Genomic DNA, 17,336 nt, shown 5'->3' with positions numbered 1-17,336 from the left:
ACATTATAACATTATCTCTTCCAGAGAGAAGTTCAAAGTCCCAATTAAACCAGATCGAGACTCTGGGGACACGAGGTGAAGCCGGCTCGGGAAATCCTACCACCTGAACCTGCCTCATTTACGCCTCCTCGTGCATCTCGGAATAGGGCCCAACCCAGGGCTCCTGCAGCCAGCCGCAGCTGAGGCTTCCTGGGAGAAAGACAAGGCCTGAACACTGAGTGCTGGGGTTCCCGGCAGCCGAGGGACCACTCGAGCATCACAGATTCCCCGCCGGCCCGCGCGCAGACTGCGCCTTGGACTTTTGCATCAAGTGCGTCCCCCGGGAATCGCCGAGCTGTGGCGACCCTCAGGGGACCAGGAAGGGTAAGAGCTTGCGGGACTGAAGAGTCCACACCCGGGGAGCACCGGCGCTCCGAGGGCGTCCCGGCTCGCGAGCGGTCCGAAGCCCGTTGCTCCGCCCCGCAGGCCAAGGTCTCGCGCTCTCGGCCACCAGCGGCTCGCTCTCCCCGGACGCTCGCGCGCGCCCGACGGCAAGGGGCGAGTCTGGCCAGGAGGCGCGCCAATGGGCGTGGGCGAAGCGCTGGAGGCGGTGCCTGTCCTGTGGGCCAATGGGCGTGGGCGGAGCTCTAGGGGCGGGGACCGGCCAGGCACCGACCAATGAAAGGGGCTGGAGCGCTTGGGGGTGAGGCCTATCGGAGCACCGGCCAATAGGCGGGGGCGGAGCGCGTGGGGGCGGTGCCGGGGCGGGCGGCGGCGGCGGGAGCCGGCTGCAGACGGAGCCGGGCGGCCGAGGACGCAGCGCAGCGCCTGGCGACAGCTCGAGCCGCGGGCGCAGCGGCCGCGCGGGGAGCGCGCCCATGGGTAGCGCGGGACGGTGGCGGGCGGCGAGGCCCCGGCTTCTGCGCGCCGGCCCTGGCGGGGCCCAGAGGACCGCCGCTCCGAGGTGCGTGGTGGGGGGTACGGGGGGTGCGTCCGCTGGTGCGGGACGCGGGGACCGGACCTGCCCGGCTGTGCCCAACTTGCGGGCCGTTCCCCCGGGGCTCCCGCTCCTTTGTACGCGTCAGCTCACGTCTTCGCCGGTGAGCTACCCAGCAGCGCCGGCACATTCATTTCAGCCTGGTCGCGGGACCCAGAGAATCAATTTCGGCTCATCCTCTCGAGAGCGAGAGCCGAGGACAACTTGGCGTCACCCCTCGGGGAGACGTTTGTCGTCATTAACCGGCTTCGGGGACATTAATTCTGCCCCGGCCAACGCCAGCACGGGTGAACCGACAGCAAGTGCGCTTTCAGGAATTGGGGCTCGGCGGTACCTGATTTTGGTCCCAACAGATCTTAGGCGCTTTGGGTTCTGCTTAGGTTGACTTGGCCTGGACGAGGGTGGCTTTAAGAAAGAAGAATAAGCAGCGCGAGAAAAGGCAAAATGAAAACCACCCCCAAACCCAAGTCATTCACAGAAAACGGAGCGTCTTGGTTATTCTCATTGGTTTTCCCAGTAACTTCAAAATAGTCCCAGAAATGTTCCTTTTGTCTGCGGTTTCACTTCTAAACTTTAACACTAGATGGCTTTCTTATGACAGGCATTTAGTCCACTGCCCGCTTGAGTTTCCTGAGTCTGCAGTCTAGGCTGGGATTTATTTATTTATTTAACGTCTTACAAATTGGGTTGAAAGAGAAGAAAGTATCCCAAACTGCGGCTTTGTTTGAAATATACTATTCCCCTTACGGCTTAAACCAGTTATTTTTGCAAAAAAACGGAAAAGCGGGCTTTGATGTCTATCACCTAAAGGTGAATATGCGCCAGCCGCTCGTTGTGCTGTGCTCCGCATCGTGTTTTGACTTATTTGGAGACTGTAGAGTCCTCGGGTGGGTTGGTGATTACACTTGCGTAGATTTCTGTGTGTGCTGTTTACTGCTGCCTGGGCTTAGTTTGGAGGCTTCTGGAACAGGCAGGGATGCAATCTGTGGTGGGGAAGAACAGTCTATCTCGAGTTTGGGCTCATGCATGGCTGTTCATGGCTAAGCCTTGAACAGCAGCATCCTTTGAGGAAGATCTGTAGTCCAGTGCGTCGGCCTGAGTCATACCACAGATTGTGTCAGGGATCTCTGCATTTCCTCCTCCCCTGATGATGTCTGGTTCTTCTTTTCTGAGCACAGCTCTTTGATGACTAGTGCAGTTGCTTCTAGTTAACTGATCCAGAAGATTTTACATTATGGGTTGCTTTTTTTGATTTGGGAATTAAATCTAGAGGCTTGGGTATCTAGACAGGCACTCTACCACCGAGCCACATTCCCAGCCCTGCTTATTATTATCTCCAAACAGCCACCCATTTATTGTTATTATTTTGGAAGAGTCTCTCGAAGCTGCCTAGACTGACCTCCCACGGTAGCTCAGACAGGCTTTGAACTTGTGGTCCTCCTGCCTCCTGAGTGACTTGGATAGCCAGTGTGCCCTACCACGCCCCACTTCTTGTTCAGTAGTTTTACCTACGAGCAACCTGACAGCTAGCCCCTAAGTCTCGCCCAGATAGGCAGGCTTATTAGTTGAAGAAATTTGGATTTGGCTTTATAGTTGTCATTTCTTGTGTGTCTTGCTGGCTTAAAATATGACATGTTAAATTTGTATGTCCTAAATTAGAATGTATTCTTAAATAGCGGAAGGGGGAGAGAAAAACCCCAACTGCGTAGACATCTGGCAAGTGGGGAACATAATGAAACAGGAACGGCTTTCCTCACTACCCACGTGCTACCTATAGATGGGGTGAGGTGAACTTGCATAAGAAGCCCTGTAGACATTTGCTCCCGAAGATGAAGAGAGCAGCACTGGATCCAGTTAGGGTGTGGGGGCGGAGCTTCCGCCTGGGAGTACAGGCCTGGAAATTGCACTGTCTGGCTGGAGTGTATAGTTTTCAGTACACGATTTTGATCTTGATATTGTAAAACATTAGGCTTTTGTAAAGAGCATTTTTTCCCCGTAACTTTTAGCCTCGTGAGTGGGATTATCATCTTGGTCAAAGCTATGGAATATACATTTGGAAGGGTCATCTGCCCCCTCACCCCCACCCCACCCCCACTGGTATGATTTTGGAAGGAGTCCTTGGTACCTGATACCTTTCTGTAGCTTGGGAAGTCTTCACCTGAGACAAAAGGGACAGTCGATTAGACACTTGAAAATCTATTTCTGAAACCGAGGAAGCCTTAGTAGAAATGGCAGTTATCTGGTAATTGAAACTGGCTTGGAAACGCTGTGCAGGGCCTCACCATTAGCCTCGGAATTGTGCTTCCACTGACACGGATCTGCCTCACCCCGTGTCCGGCCGCCGCTCTTAAGCCCAGCTTTGGAAAGTCTTGAATTGTCTCTGAACTTCTGATCCCCGTGTGGTGGTAGTTTCACGTTACAAGTCTTTACAGAGATGCAGCGAATTTTAAGAAAGCTTGGATTATTCTTTTTGACCTGAATGAAATATGGAGTCAAGCCCTGAAGGGCTCAGAACCACGGTCTAGGCTTTCTTCCTGTACCTATGCAGGCCTTTCCTTTTTGGGTGGGTGGGAGAAAGGGTGGGAACTTCAAGGGATGGCTGTTCTCTGTGGTTCATAGTAGAGTTTGGATAAAGTATAGCCCAGTTCCTTTTGACTCTAAAACTATAGGTTCCTGTCTTTTTTCATTTCAATTTTTACCTTTCAGTGTGCGTGCACACGTGCGTGCTTGACATGAAGTTTGCATGGATGTCACAGGCAACTTCTAGAAGTCGGTCTCTTCCATTGCATGGGTTCCTGGGATGGACTTGGCAGCAAGTGCCTTTACCCACTGAGCCGTCTTGCCAACCCCTTTGGCTTCTTTGTTGTTTAAAATCCATGTATTAGGGCAATAAAAATGTCTGTCAGGCCAGGATGGTTTATATTTCCCATGATTATGACTCCTGCTAGATTCCGTGTATTGTAAGTTTGTGTACAATGAACCTCCTTATATGGATTTATAGTTGCTAGGTTTACCTTTGAAATCAATGACTCAGAAATTGCTTTTCTCTGCCAATTACATTTAGCTTTGACCCTTTTTAAGGAGAGGTAACCATGCAATTGGAATTCAAATGCCTCCCAACTTCCCAACTTCAAGGGTAAATTAGATTGATCGCCTCTGAACCTGACTCATAAACTTTCCCCAAGAGTGGCAAGTGCTCCAGGGGCTCAGCTCTGCTGCTGCAGGCCTTCTCTTCCTGCTGGGCTCCTCTGGAGTGAACTGCTCTTTGAGATCCGTTTCCTGTGCAGCACTCTGTAGAAAACTGAGTAATAGAAAGGAAGACAGACTGAGCTGAGTGTGATTGTCATGGCAGCCAGCATCTCTGTGCCAGAAAGGACTAAGGGTTATCTTCGTGCTTTAGTCTTGTCTACATTCATCCATAAGATTTTGAAAATAAAGCCAAGCCACATGTGGTACACTCTGATGATCCCAGCACTAGAGGGCAGAGGCAGGAAGATCAGGAGTTCAAAGCCATCCTCAGCTACGAAGTGAATTCAGGGCAGCTTGGGACACGTGGTGCCCTGACTCACAAAATCAACACAAAAGGGGCTTAGCTCTTAACAGCAGTTAAGAACACTAGCTGTTCTTCCAGAGGACCCAGGTTCAATTCTCAGGAGCTCACAACTGTACCTCCAAGATCTGATACCCTCACAGAGACATACATGCAGGCACTACACCAATGTATGTAAAATTAAAATTTCTTTTAAAAAAATCAACACAGTTTGAGGCCAACCTGATTTACAAGAGCTAGTTCCAGGACAGGCTCCAAAGCTACAGAGAAACTCTGTATCGAAAAACCAAAAAAAAAAAAAAAAAAAAAAAAAAAAAAAACCCACAAAAAAAGCCCACCACCAAAAAACCCACAAAAGCCATTTTTAAGGATGTTAGATTTATATACATTTGACCTTGCTACCCTTAGCATATTATTTAAATATGTACAAGTATATTAATTAAATTAAACATAGCCACCATTAAGTATTATCAGTGCATTTAATCAAGATAACATAGGATTGGGTGTGGTAACTCTTACCTGTGATCTCAGTACTAGAAGGCTGAGGTGGGAGGATTACTTGGGCGTTTGAGGGCAGTCTAGACTACAGAATTGGTACCCTGTCTCAAAACAACAAAAGGGAAGAAAATAACACCAAAAAAGATGTGTATTGGGCAGGATTCCTCCTCTGTGTGTGTGTGTGTGTGTGTGTGTCTTCAGAGAACATTAGGTAAAGCTACCTTACACCTCTTATTCTCCCCCCCCCACACACACACACCTCTTCCTTTCTCACAGGACAGTGAGAATGTCACCAAGAGGAGGGCTTAGAGGGCACAGCCTGCTTCCCCCACGTTTCTTTGGTGCAGATCCCTAGGGACGGTTTCCTACTGCACTGAGAAGGAACACAAACCAGGCTCGTCTCCTGCTGAGCCACATCCCCAGCCAGCCTCTGTATGCCTTCCAGAGGGGCCTGGGGAAGGGGAGAGCGGTGCGTTCTACCACTGAGTCACACACCTGCTCTTCTTTTTATTCTTATTTTGAGATAGGACCAAGTTTCCCGGGCTGACCTTGAAATCATTCTGTAGCCTAGGCTGGTCTTGGTCTAACTTGGGATCTTTCTGGCTCAGATGTCTGAGTAGCTGGGAAGACAGAACTGCACCGCCACCCTGCCGCCCTGACATTGGGAAGTTTCCTGAGCTATGGAATAGTCTTATGCTGCCTGTCCTTTGGAATTTTGCCCTGTCCAGGGCCGACAGAACAAATCCTTTACAGTAGTGGCTCCTAACCTTCCTAATGCTGTGACCCTTTAATACGACCCTCATGTTGCAGTGACCCCAACCATAAAATTATTTTGTAATTTTGATACTGTTATGAATTGTAATGTGAGTATCTGATATGTGACCCACAGGTTGAGAACCAGTGCTCTAGGGTGCCATTTCATCTCGGTCACAAACTTGTGAAAGTTGAGCCCAGTAACCAGAGTTCTTCTGCCTGCAGACTAGGACCAGGGTGCTCTGAGTCTGACCTGCTACTGTCTTGGAGTGTCCTGGAGCCCGGAAGCCCTTACATATGTGCTCTGTCTTGGTCTGTGACGTTCAGTGTGCTGTGCTCTGCTTCCTTGTAGTTAATTCTTCTCTAGTGTATTTGGAATTTGGATCCATTAACACCTTTGCCATTCTTCTCAGAGAAGTGCTGGCTGGGTCCAGTGGGGTGGAGACGCTTGCCCCCAGGAGGACCTCGGTGGCGGTGGAAGGAGGGAGCCAGCTCCTGAAAGTTGTTTTCTGACCTTCACACATAGTAGGCACTCTCCCCTCTGCTGAATGACCATGTTAAGAAGAAATGTGCCGTCTGCACTTTGGAACAGCCCTGCACCTTATCCTGCATCACCTGGGGGATGGGAGCCTTAGTCACAGGGGCTCCCTTTTTTCTTACAGCCAAACACTAGTACAGATGGGAGTGCTTGACTTCTTATAACTGGCTGTCTCTCTCCCCTTCCCTCAGGTTATTGTGAAAGATGGCACCCAACTTGCTTTGCGGGTTCCGCTGATCCAGTTATTCTTCACAGAGTGAGTCTGTGTTTCTGTGTGTCCCTGGTTAGACCTGCTTTGCGTATGGTTAGTGATTAGGAAATGCATACTTAATGGCTGGCTGACTGGCTCTAAGATGTAGGGACCCTGTGGACAGGAAGTGCAGGGAAAACACCAGGTAGTGCCCCCATCTCAGTTTTGCACGGTCTTGTTTCCATTGCTTTTAGACTGTGAGAGCTAGAGCCGCAGTGCCTTCCTGGTGTTCGTGAATACGTGAAGGACGGTGTTTAGTGTGTGGTCACACTTCTGTGCTGTGACAAAGGCAGCATGAGGGCGGGAGGGCTTAGCTGGGCTCTCTGTAGGTGTGATCCATCATGGTGGGAAGGCCAGGCAGGAGCGGGAGGCCCTGGTCACACTGTGAGATGATGAAGTGGTGCTCAGCTCACTGTCTCCTTTCTGCTCCGTCTGGAACCCCAGCCATGGCCGGTGTTATTCACATTTAGGGGGAGTCTGAAGACCCACGTAGGTTAGCCCAGGTCTAGAGACTCACAGACATGCTCAGGGGCTTGTCTCTCGGGTGACAAGATTCTAGTCCCGCTGACAACTGACTGTTAGAGCTCGCGGCTCTTCCTTATGTCCTGTTTTCCTTCAGCCCCAGGGCGTCCTGAACGCTTTGTACACGTTGCCCACTTTGTACACGTTGCCCGCTTTGTGTGTTTGCCGCCTTTTCTGAGGAATTGTCCTCTTTTATTTGTGGTGTCTAAGAAATCAGGAGTCCAAAGTAGATGAATTAGTTCGCTTTCTATTGCTAAGACCAAATACCTGACATAAAGCAGGAAGAATTTATTGTGTTCATGGTTCCAGAGATGTCAGCTGTCATGGCAGGGAAGGCGTGACTCAGCTGCTCCTATCACGGTGAGCAGGCAGCAAAGACCAGAAGAGGACCCAATGTTGAGCAAACTCTGTCCTGTGTTTCCCTGTCCCATCCCGGTCCAAGCCCACGGGATGCTGACACCCACATTTATAGGTGGCCTTACTTCCTGAATGCACTGGGAATGCCCTCAGGAACACACCGAGAAGTGCACCTCATCGGGTGACTCGAAATGTGGTCAAGTTGACGTTGTGTGTTCAGTTATCCCTTTTCAGTTGGGTGCTCTTGAGACAGGGTTTCCTAGGCCAGCCTTGATTTCCCAATCTTCCTGTCAGTGCTGGGATCACAGGGGTGCACCAGCCCAGCCACCACCCTGAAGTTAGAAGGCCAGAGCAAAGAGGCAGCTTTTGACATTGTTCCTGTGGGAAGTGAGGGTTCTTGGGCATGTGAAACATTATACACTCCCAGTGGGCTGTCGTGCAGGCTTCCCCAGACCTCCAAGGGGTGTGGAGGGCCTGCTGCCCATGCTGGCAGTGTGACGCCTGTCTTCTCTGTGTTCTGGGGCGTGTTTTGAATTCGGTTCTTGTGGAACTGTGGGATTTATGCGGTTCCGGAATAGCTCTGGGCTGTCTTCCTCTTTGTGTTGAAATGTCTAATAGGGGATTTTAGGAATTGCAGTTTGGGTCATTCATCCAGGGGAAATGCTACTGTTTCTAGTGTTTAATCCAGTGAACAATGGCTGTTCTGTAGAAGGGTCTGCAGACTCTTTCCACTGTACAGTCAGCTCTCTGAATGTCCATGTGTTTCCATAGATGCTACTGGCTATGGTGGGTCTTGCCTTTAATCCCAGCAAAGAGGGGGCAGAAGCTGGTGGATTTCTGTGAGTTCAAGGCCATCCTGGTCTACATGACAAGTTTCAGGCCAGCCAGGACTCCATAGTGAAACCCTGTCTCAAACTAAAATAGAACATTTGCATAATTTTGTGTATTATGTCTTAGATCTGCATATGTACACATATGTGCTTTGTCATGCTAAGATGTCCTGAACATCATAAAATAAAAGTAAAAGAACGAATTTTCAGAAGGATGTTCCTAAGAGTGAGCAGAAGTGGAAGTATTTGCTCTCACACCTGGGGGCTCATTTGTTACCCTTTGAAATGTGTGGCTCCTTTTGGAGCCAGCTGCTCCCCATCCTCCCGGGTGGAATGAACAAGTTCACAGGAGTCCCGGGGCTAATCCACTCTTTGGGCTCTGTGTTTATTGTATCTGTGTCTTTTCCGGGGGACTTTCTCCTGTGTCCCTGGAACTACTTGTGGGTGACTTGGTTGTATGTGGTGATGGGGGTGCTGGCCTCCTTGAGATGATCCTGTCCTGTGGGCAGGGACTCCCTGCGCTTGGTTGTGGAGAAAGCCTCACACCATCACAGCACCTCCTGCATAGAGGGAGAGGGGATTATGACTTGTCATTTGCCTGTCAGAAGCATGCGTAGCGCAGCCTCACGGTGGCTTTCTGTATGGCAGGATGTTTCACGTGTGAAATGTCCTCCATAGCTCATGTTTGAATACTTAGTCCTCAGATGCCTTTGCCGTCTTTGAGAAGTGGCAGAACCTTTAGGAAATGGGGCCTGTGGTGGTTTGAATGAAAATGGCCTCCGTAGACTCATAGGGAGCAGCAGCATTAGGAGGTATGCCTTGCTGGAGGAAGTGCGTCACAGGAGGTGGGCTTGGAGGGTTCAGATGCTCAAGGCAGGCTGGTCAGCACTTTTCCTGATGCCTGCAAATCCGGATGTCAAGCTTTCTGCTCCTTCAGCACTGTGTCTGCATGTGCACCACCACGCTTCCTGCCACGATGATAATGGACTAAACCTCTGAGCCTGAAGCCAGCCCCAGTTAAATGTTTTCTTTTATCAGAGTTGTGGTCATGGTGTCTCTTCACAGCAACAGAGACCCTAACTAGACAGGGCCTGCCTGTGGCTCTCCAGGTCCAGTCAGGACTCTCCAGGTCCAGCAAGACCACTGATGCTGTGTCCAGAGTGCCGAGGTTTCGAGGAGATGGGGTCTGTCAGTTTGGTCCCCTAGGGTGGGTCCAACCCTGTTGGAGGCCGAGTGGGAAAGCTGAGTTTTCTTGGAAACCTTGGCTTGGGCTACTTGACTCAGATTACTGGGGAACTGAACTCCAAGGTGCTAGCACTCTGTTTTCCTTTACTTTTCAACCCTGAAAATTCCTACCGGAAAAGGGGGATGTTTGGAAATTTGGTCTGTAGATTAGGACACGCACACACTCTTTCTTACTTAAGTGTCTTTAATTCAAGACTAACAAAATCCATTGAAATGTTATTAATGACTTAAATATGGCAGGCACTACGTAATTACAATTTTTGCTTTTATTTGAAGCAGGGCACATACAGCCCAGGCTGGTCTTGAACTCTTTCTGCAGCCTTCAGCTCCCTATCCCCCTGCCTCCATCCCCTGCATGTTAGAGTTACAGGCGTTCTCCACCATGCCTGGTTTATGCAGTGCTGGGAATGGAACCCAAACTTGCTGCACGTGAGGCTGGCGCTCCACCACTGAGCTAACTCCCCAGCCTTGCAACTCCCGTTTAACTCCCACCTAATAGGAGTCTTCAAGGCCGTATCCTGACAGAGTAGTAGATACTGCTTTGTGTGGAATCTGAGAATCATGGTCCTGTCTCCATGCTATGAGCAGAGCTGACTGAGGGATCAGCCATCACAAATAAAGAGTAGGGCATCCAGTTGGTTCCCGTATTTTATCTAAGGGCCATTCTAAGACATTCTCTATGAATAATGAATCTGTTTTCTGTTTTAAAAGTTGGGATCAGTAGGAATGAAGGGACTGTTGTGCTTGACCTACACAGAGAGTGAAGAGCTGAGCTGGGAGAGACATTCCAGAACCACGGCAGGTTTCACATGGTTGTACGTGAACTTCTCCTTGTCTTTTCTTCCTTGCTTCTACCTTATGTGGGAGCTTTTAATATATATGACTTTAAAAAACTGTGTGTATATGTATACAGACATGTGCATGTGTGTGCATGGATGTGCACATGCCTTTGGAGGCCAGGGCACAGCCTCCAGTGGAGCTCCACAGGCACTGTCCATCTTGGGCCTCTCTTTGGCTTGGGACTTGCTGATTCAGCCAGGCTAGCTGGCCAGGGAGCCCCCAGGAACTCCCTTGTCTCCAGTTCCGCAGCCCTTGGATCGTAGCATACACCGCCATGGAAGGCTTATTGTGTGTGTGTTCGGGGCTTCCAGCTCAGGTCCTCATGCTTGCACGGCAAGCTCTCTATCAACTGAGCCATATCTTCAGCTCCTACGTGGGAACTGGTGAGGCCAGTGGGATTTGTTTCCTGTTCCAGACACAGTGGCTCAATGAGAAGTGTGCTTTTTCTGGATCCTATGAGTTTTTAATATCTCAAGCCTGGGTCTCTTGGGTCCAGCTGTGGCGCTCTGCCTGAGCTCTGTAGCTGCCTTGGGGCAAGGCAGATCTCGGTACATCATGGGCATAGGGCTGAGTGGAAGGGAAGGGAGGAGGAAGGGAGGGGTAAAGAAAGGCAGGGTCACGGAGTGTGGTGGAGACCGCTAGCTTACTGTTCCGTAGAGTGGGATGCGGAGGTGGGTTTCTCAGCCGGTGGATGTTGGGATCCCTGTGAGGTAGCAGCCCAGCTTGGGAATTGCTGGTCCTTCAGAGGCCATTTCTTCAGCTCTGAAACTCTCTGCCAAGATGAAAAGAAGTATACGAGGAAAGCAGGTTTTGTTTCCCGTCTCTACTTTGCTACATTTGCATAATCTTTGTTGAAGCCAGCTGAATGTGAAGCCCTAAATAAATTCCAGGCATTTAAATATTTAAAAGGATTCATCCACAGTTCTCTACTCACCCAAAGAATAAACGCTTTCAACAAAGAAAATAACACCCTCGCAGATGCAGCCTGGATAGACTGTGTCCACCTTGTCACTGAATTAGAAAGCGCTAACAGCAAGCTTGCCTTTGACGGGTTCTGAAACTGGCCCTGTGCCAAAATATTGTTTCCCTGTTGGAGAAAGCGGTGGGTGTGTTTCAAGCTGGCAGCTGGCCAGCCAGGGGCTCTGACGCAATCACCCGGTCCCCGTAACTGCTTTGCAACTAATTTTAGGGCAGTTAAATCTGGGCGCTGTTTGGTGGCTGCTGTGTGTCTGGTTCAGCGGCGCTTTCTAAATCCATCCTTCTAGCTGGGCACCCGAGCTCCTGGTTCTTTCTAGAATAAGCCTGGGGCAGAGGGGGATGTTGAGTCAATGAGGGAGGAGTGAGACTGGCGGGTGGGGAGAGGCCGGGGCCAGGTCTCATCTTGCGCTGTGCTGCACTGTGGAAGCAAAGCTTAGGTCACAGCACCTGTGACCCCCTGGCTCCAGACTTACTCAGACTGAGGAGGGGGCGGGGCACACTGAGGCCCCACCTTCTTCCAGCAGCAGCCCCAGGGCCACTTGTTTTCCTTGCTGGTCATTGGCAGCCTCACCATGCTACATGCTAAACCTACCCATCCTTTCTGGAAAATGTAAAACTAGAAAAATAACTTTAAAATATTATAAAGTAGCTGCAGTTATTTGGAGCATCATCGTAGGGAAGAGAGAACTAGAGTTTCATGCTGTGTGTGCTTGCATGTGTGCATGTGAAGGCCAGAGGTCAACACCCGGTGTCATTCAGTCTTTTTCCACATTATTTTCAGCTGTCCTGGCTGGCCAGCGAAGCTCAGGGGTCTTTCTGTTAACCCCTTTCCAGTGCTGGAGTTTAAACATGTACCATTATGCCCAGCTGTTTCACTGGGGGATTTAGTCTCGATGTTTGTACAGTAGGCTCTTTACCCAGTGAGTGTCTCCCCAGCTCTCACAGTAGGCTCTTTACCCGGTGAGCGTCTCCTCAGCTCTCACAGTTGGTTTCATTGCTATTATGGGGCTATAGGCTACAGGTTGCTTAAAAGTCTGGCCTCTATTATTGATAGAGCAATTGAATGATTGATTGCCAGCTTAGCTGGGCAGCCCTAGAGTTCCAGACCTCTGCAGGCAGAGTCCTTGACTCCAGCCTCATCCTACAAAACCCTCTGTCAGAGTCAGTTCATTCAGTTTTAGAGCTCAAAGAAACTCATGGGTGCTTTCTCAGTGGAACTTCCCTGTATGGCTAGTTCAGAGTAGAATGTGGTGGGTTGGATCTAAAGATGCTCCCTGGCGGTTCATGTGCTGGAGTCTTGATCCTGAGTGGTGGGCTGTGGAGGGGTGATCGATTGGATCGTGAGGACATTAACTTCAACATCATTAATTAGTTATTGCTAAATGAGCTGTTAGGATGTGGGGCCTGGTTAGAAGGAAGTTGATCCTCAATTCAAGATCATATTTCTTGTCCCTGACCCTTTCCTGCTATGGTGAGGTGAGGAAGCGCCTCCCACCCAGTCACAAACTTCTAGTTCGCTGTGGTATTCTGCCTTGTCACAGGCCCAGGGCAATGGAGCCAGCCCGGAGATGGCCCAGAACCCCAAAACTCTGGGCCAGAGTAAACACACCCTTCTTGAAACTGTGTTTTCACGGGCTTTAGTCACGGAGGGAATGGTCTGAGCGCTCCTTGTTCTGATGGCGCTGATGGCTATGCCGAGGGGCTCGAGAGGATTAGGAGAGATTCCTGTGTTCTGGGTGCGGAGAGAGCTGTGAGAGACAGGGAGCCTGGAGCTGAGCTTTGGAAGGTGGTTAGTATCTGGGGTTCTCCCAGTATGGCACTCACCTTTAGCTCAGATGGGCCTTGAACTCATGACAGCCTTCCCCGTTCAGCCTCATGAATGCTAGAATTACAGACATGCACCGTCATGTCAGCTCCTGCTCTGATCTTAATTATATTGTAACGGAAACTGTAAGTGTGGAATCCATGCTCTTCGTCACTGAGCACGCAAGTTCATAACTTACCTGTTATCTGAGGTGAAGTTTCTAGAACAAAATGCAGACCCCTTCAGTGTGTTGTTCATCCTGTGGGTTTTGATGGATGTGTTATCCTTTGTAACCCACACTCCTGCCCCTTCCTGGACAGCTTGCCCCACCCCCACCCCAGTTTCTGGTTTTCTGCTGTGAGGTTTTGTGTGTTCGTGAGAAGATATAAATAGCTGCTCAGTTACAAGGTCCATGCTCTTCAGCTGTGTATGGATATATTACTGTATTTACTTTAGATCTGTGTTTAAATAGATCGCCTACATTTGCTTTGCTGTCCCCTGGGCCCGGGGATCATCCTCAGTGGCTATGATTTCGAGAACAGTTTCTCTTGTCTCATTCCTACTCCCTCTTCCCTGCCGAGGAGTGGCTTCCTGTCCTGTCCAGCCATCTGCCTGGCCGGTGTCTTAGCCTGGTGCACTCTGAGGCTCAGGTGCGTCTGGCCTGTGCGTGCTGCCATCTGGGCAGGACCGGCAGGGGCTCCTGGCACCGGCTGAACCACTTTGTTTCTGAAGGTGGGTCAGTAGAGCTCAGCTGTTCAGCTCCATGTGCTGTTAGAAAAACATGAGGGAAAAGAAGACACGGGTGTGTCCTTGTGAGGCTGAGGACTCATTTTTAGCTCAGACATGACAGTTGCTCCAACTCCCTAGATTCAGTTTGATGATGTCATCTATGGAGGAAACAAACCACCTAAACCGGGAAGACCAGATTTTCAGATCTGCTGTGCTGAGATGATACTGGCTAATGCAATAAAGTCCCCGTGGAATTAGGAGTCACTTTCTAGACCTAATGAGCGGCTCCTTTGTCATGCCCTTACTCACTAAAGCTTTGGGTGACCAGGCCTCTCCAGTCGTAAATAGAACTAGCTTCTTCTTAATGTCTGAACAACTTAATGTCTGAACAAACACTGAACATGTTTGTTGTCAGTGTGTGTGTGTGAGTTTTGCATAGGGCCAGGTTGACTATGGTAGGTGTTCTCCCTGTTCAAGAAGACATAGTCAAGTGTAGTTCCTGACAGCCAAGAAGCCTTTCTCTGCCATGTGACAGCCTGAGTTCTGTACAGATGATACTCTGGACCCAGGCTCCTGCCATCTTCTCCCTCCATCATAACACCAGGTGATCCTTGGGCCACACTCAGGCTTGCTCAGGAGGAAAGGAATGTTTGGGAGGTGGGTGGGCTAAAGGTCCCTTGCACTTTGCCCTCATTCTCCTGTGACCTTCCCTGACCTCAGGGGAAGCTGGGAACTTGTTACTCAGCTAAGGGTCCCTTGCACGTTGCCCTCGTTCTTCTACATCAGCTAGCTTATGTCTAGTCCTATGAAGTTGACACCAGGCTTCATGACATCTTGTCAGGTGCTGGTGCTCATGAGTAAGGCTTCTCTGAAACCTGCCTCTGTGGCGGACTCCTGAGAAGGTCATGTGATGTGGGGAAAGCAAAGCAAGCTTAGCCACTGCTCGTGGGCCTCTGGTTGCTGTGCTTTCATCCCATACTCGCGATGTGTGTGTCTGGCTGCAGTGTCTGACGTCAGCTGCTCTCTCAGCAGAGCCTCGGTTTCTGCACCTGTGCATGGGGGCCTCTTTGCCTCCCCATGCAGCATTGCTGAGAGGGGTCTCGTTGTCAGACACTCAGGAGCATGCCTGTCTTTGTCTACTCTTTGTGGTGTAGACTGGCTCCTCTAGCCCAGGCTCAGATCCGAAGGCTCGGCCCTTGGTGGGAGGAGGCAGGTGAGTGTTGCTGTTGGGATTCTTTCATTGTGGAAACAAGAAAACTTGCTAATGATTGGCTTCCTCGTCAGTTTTTGGAATCTTTGGTGTTGAAGGCATTGCTACCTTGTGTAGCTTAATTCCATGTGGGGGAATGGAGGGTACAATTCGGCATGAGTGTGAATGGGGGAGACTCTAGCTTAGAAAGTGGTGTTTCTGGGGACATGGATTAGAGGGTGGAATGACACACCTGGCTACTGTTTAAAATCCAGACTCAGAAGACTTAAGGGATGCTTCATGAATGGATTAGTAGTGATTGCTTACTCGGGGGCCAGAGGGGCTTTCAGGAACAAGGGACCTTTTGAATGACAGTAGGACTTGGGGGATTGCATGCCAGTCTGAGGTGTCCCATAGGTGTTCAGGGCTGTGTTCCACCCACAAGAGAGGACCTCAGCAGGCCCATGGGCTGCTAGCCCCTTAAAATACCCTTTCCAGGCTCACAGTAGGAGCTGCTTTGGGGCGGTTGATGGAGGGTTGGGGTCAGTATACTTGGGCTACAGTTACCCTTTTCTCTGAAGACAGAACCATATATGTTCCTGAGTTGTTCTGGGCAGTGTGGTAGATCGGAAGTGGGTGGCCCCTAGCTGAAATGATGCTTGAGAAGTTTTCATAGGGTGGACTGGCCTTTTGGTCCACAGATTGAGTTTACCCCTCCACTCCAACCCACGCCCGACACACACTTTGGAATGAGCCTTGACTGGCAGAGGAATTTGCTGTGCTGACCATGCTTGCCTCCCAAGGGCTGGGATCACGAAGTACAGCGCCAGGCCCAGTTTGTTAGCTGCCTTTTCTTGCCCCTTTCTGCTCATGTGTGTTATAGCCACTGTGCTGAGTTCGCTCCTTTTTTTTCTAGGAGTTAAGCTGGGAGGACTTGGGAAGTCTCCCAAGGACTGGAGCGGAGCTGCTCAGGGCTGCTGCCGCTGAGAAATGAACCTTTCATTTGACTGGGGCGTGGCTGTGGCTCAGCAGCTGCAGACGGCAAGTGTTCTGTTCACGCTGTTGTAGTTTGGAAGTTTGTTCATGTGTGCAGGCTCATGGGCTTGTACGTGTACGTTCCTGTGTGTGGAGGCCAGAAGCCAATCTTGGGAGTGGCTCCTCAGATATTCACCTTTTCTTGAGACGTGCTCTCCTTCGGTCCTGGAGCTCTGATTAGGCTAGACTGACCACTGAGTCACAGGAAAATCTGCCCGTCTCTATTTCCCCAGCTCTCAAATCACAAGCACAAACCACTGTGCTGGACTTTTTTATGTAGGTTCTGGGGATCTGTACTCAGATCCTGTGCTTGTGAAGCGAACTTTTCCATCTGAGCCTTCTCTCAGCTCCAGTTTTTCCCCCTTAAGTCTTTTTGTTTGTAGAGAACAAAAGAACAGCCAGGAGTCTAATGGTGGATGGGCTGAGGGTACTCTCAAGGTTTTAACTGAAATGTACCTCTTGTGTGTGTAAGCAAGAAAACTGACCCGTGGGCTCTAGGTGTCTGGTAAAACCCCAAAGGCTGTGTTTTGACATCCACGCTGGCCCGTGTCGTTATAACTTGCCGTTTGATCATCTGGACACCCCTACCTTTTTCTGTTGATGCTGTTAGGGGCAGCATCCAGAGAGCCCGCTGGGGACACTGAGATGACATGGCTTGTTGGCCAGTGGTGTGACTGACCATGAGTTGAAGGGGATTTTTGGCAGCGGAGTAAAGGTTTCTCAGAGTTCCTGTCTTCTTGGAGAAGTGGGGAGAAGATGCTAGAGAAATTACTGATCCTGGCAACCCTTGGAGAAATGGGTTTTACACAGTCCCCTCCCACTAAGTGTTCTTTCTGTTATTGTTGGCCTTGGAAGAAAGGCCTGCTGGGCCACGCCTCTGGTTCTGTGGACATTCCTACATTTCTGTGTTCAGATACTTTTCCGCCCCAGGCTCAGGTGCTGGGTGTGTTCAGCAGATTTAAAAAGGACTTGGTACCTGAAGGAACATAGTTTGGACTCTATAAATTGGGATGAACTAATTGACCAAGTTAAAATGCTTTCTGGCAGTTTGTCTTCTTTGTTTTCAAATAGTAACTTATTTTGAGATAGGGTCTCATGTAGCCCAGGCTGACCTCAAACTCACTGCGTAACCAAGAGAGGATGGATGACCTTGACTCCTGATGCCCGGCCTCTACCACCCAAGTGCTAGCTAGCAGGTGCCATCTCACCCTGGGTGGGAGTAGAGCTTTGTGCTTGGTTAAG

The 17,336-nt window shown here is 50.1% G+C and overlaps 1 protein-coding gene across 4 annotated transcripts in view; it reads left to right on the top strand.

The window, feature by feature from the left end:
• The first annotated feature begins 812 nt into the window (after nucleotides 1-812).
• Sipa1l2 (signal induced proliferation associated 1 like 2) overlaps nucleotides 813-17,336 on the top strand; it is a 154,228-nt gene continuing 137,704 nt past the window's right edge. For all 4 annotated transcript variants that reach the window (XM_038312779.1, XM_042054231.1, XM_038312777.1 and 1 more), the window contains exon 1: nucleotides 813-943. The gene's annotated coding sequence lies outside the window, so the exon portion shown is untranslated. The remainder of the gene's footprint in view (nucleotides 944-17,336) is intronic.

The sequence above is a fragment of the Arvicola amphibius genome, chromosome 15 (assembly GCF_903992535.2).
Source record: "Arvicola amphibius chromosome 15, mArvAmp1.2, whole genome shotgun sequence".
NCBI lineage: Eukaryota > Metazoa > Chordata > Mammalia > Rodentia > Cricetidae > Arvicola > Arvicola amphibius.
This window is presented reverse-complemented; position numbering and strand designations above follow the sequence as displayed.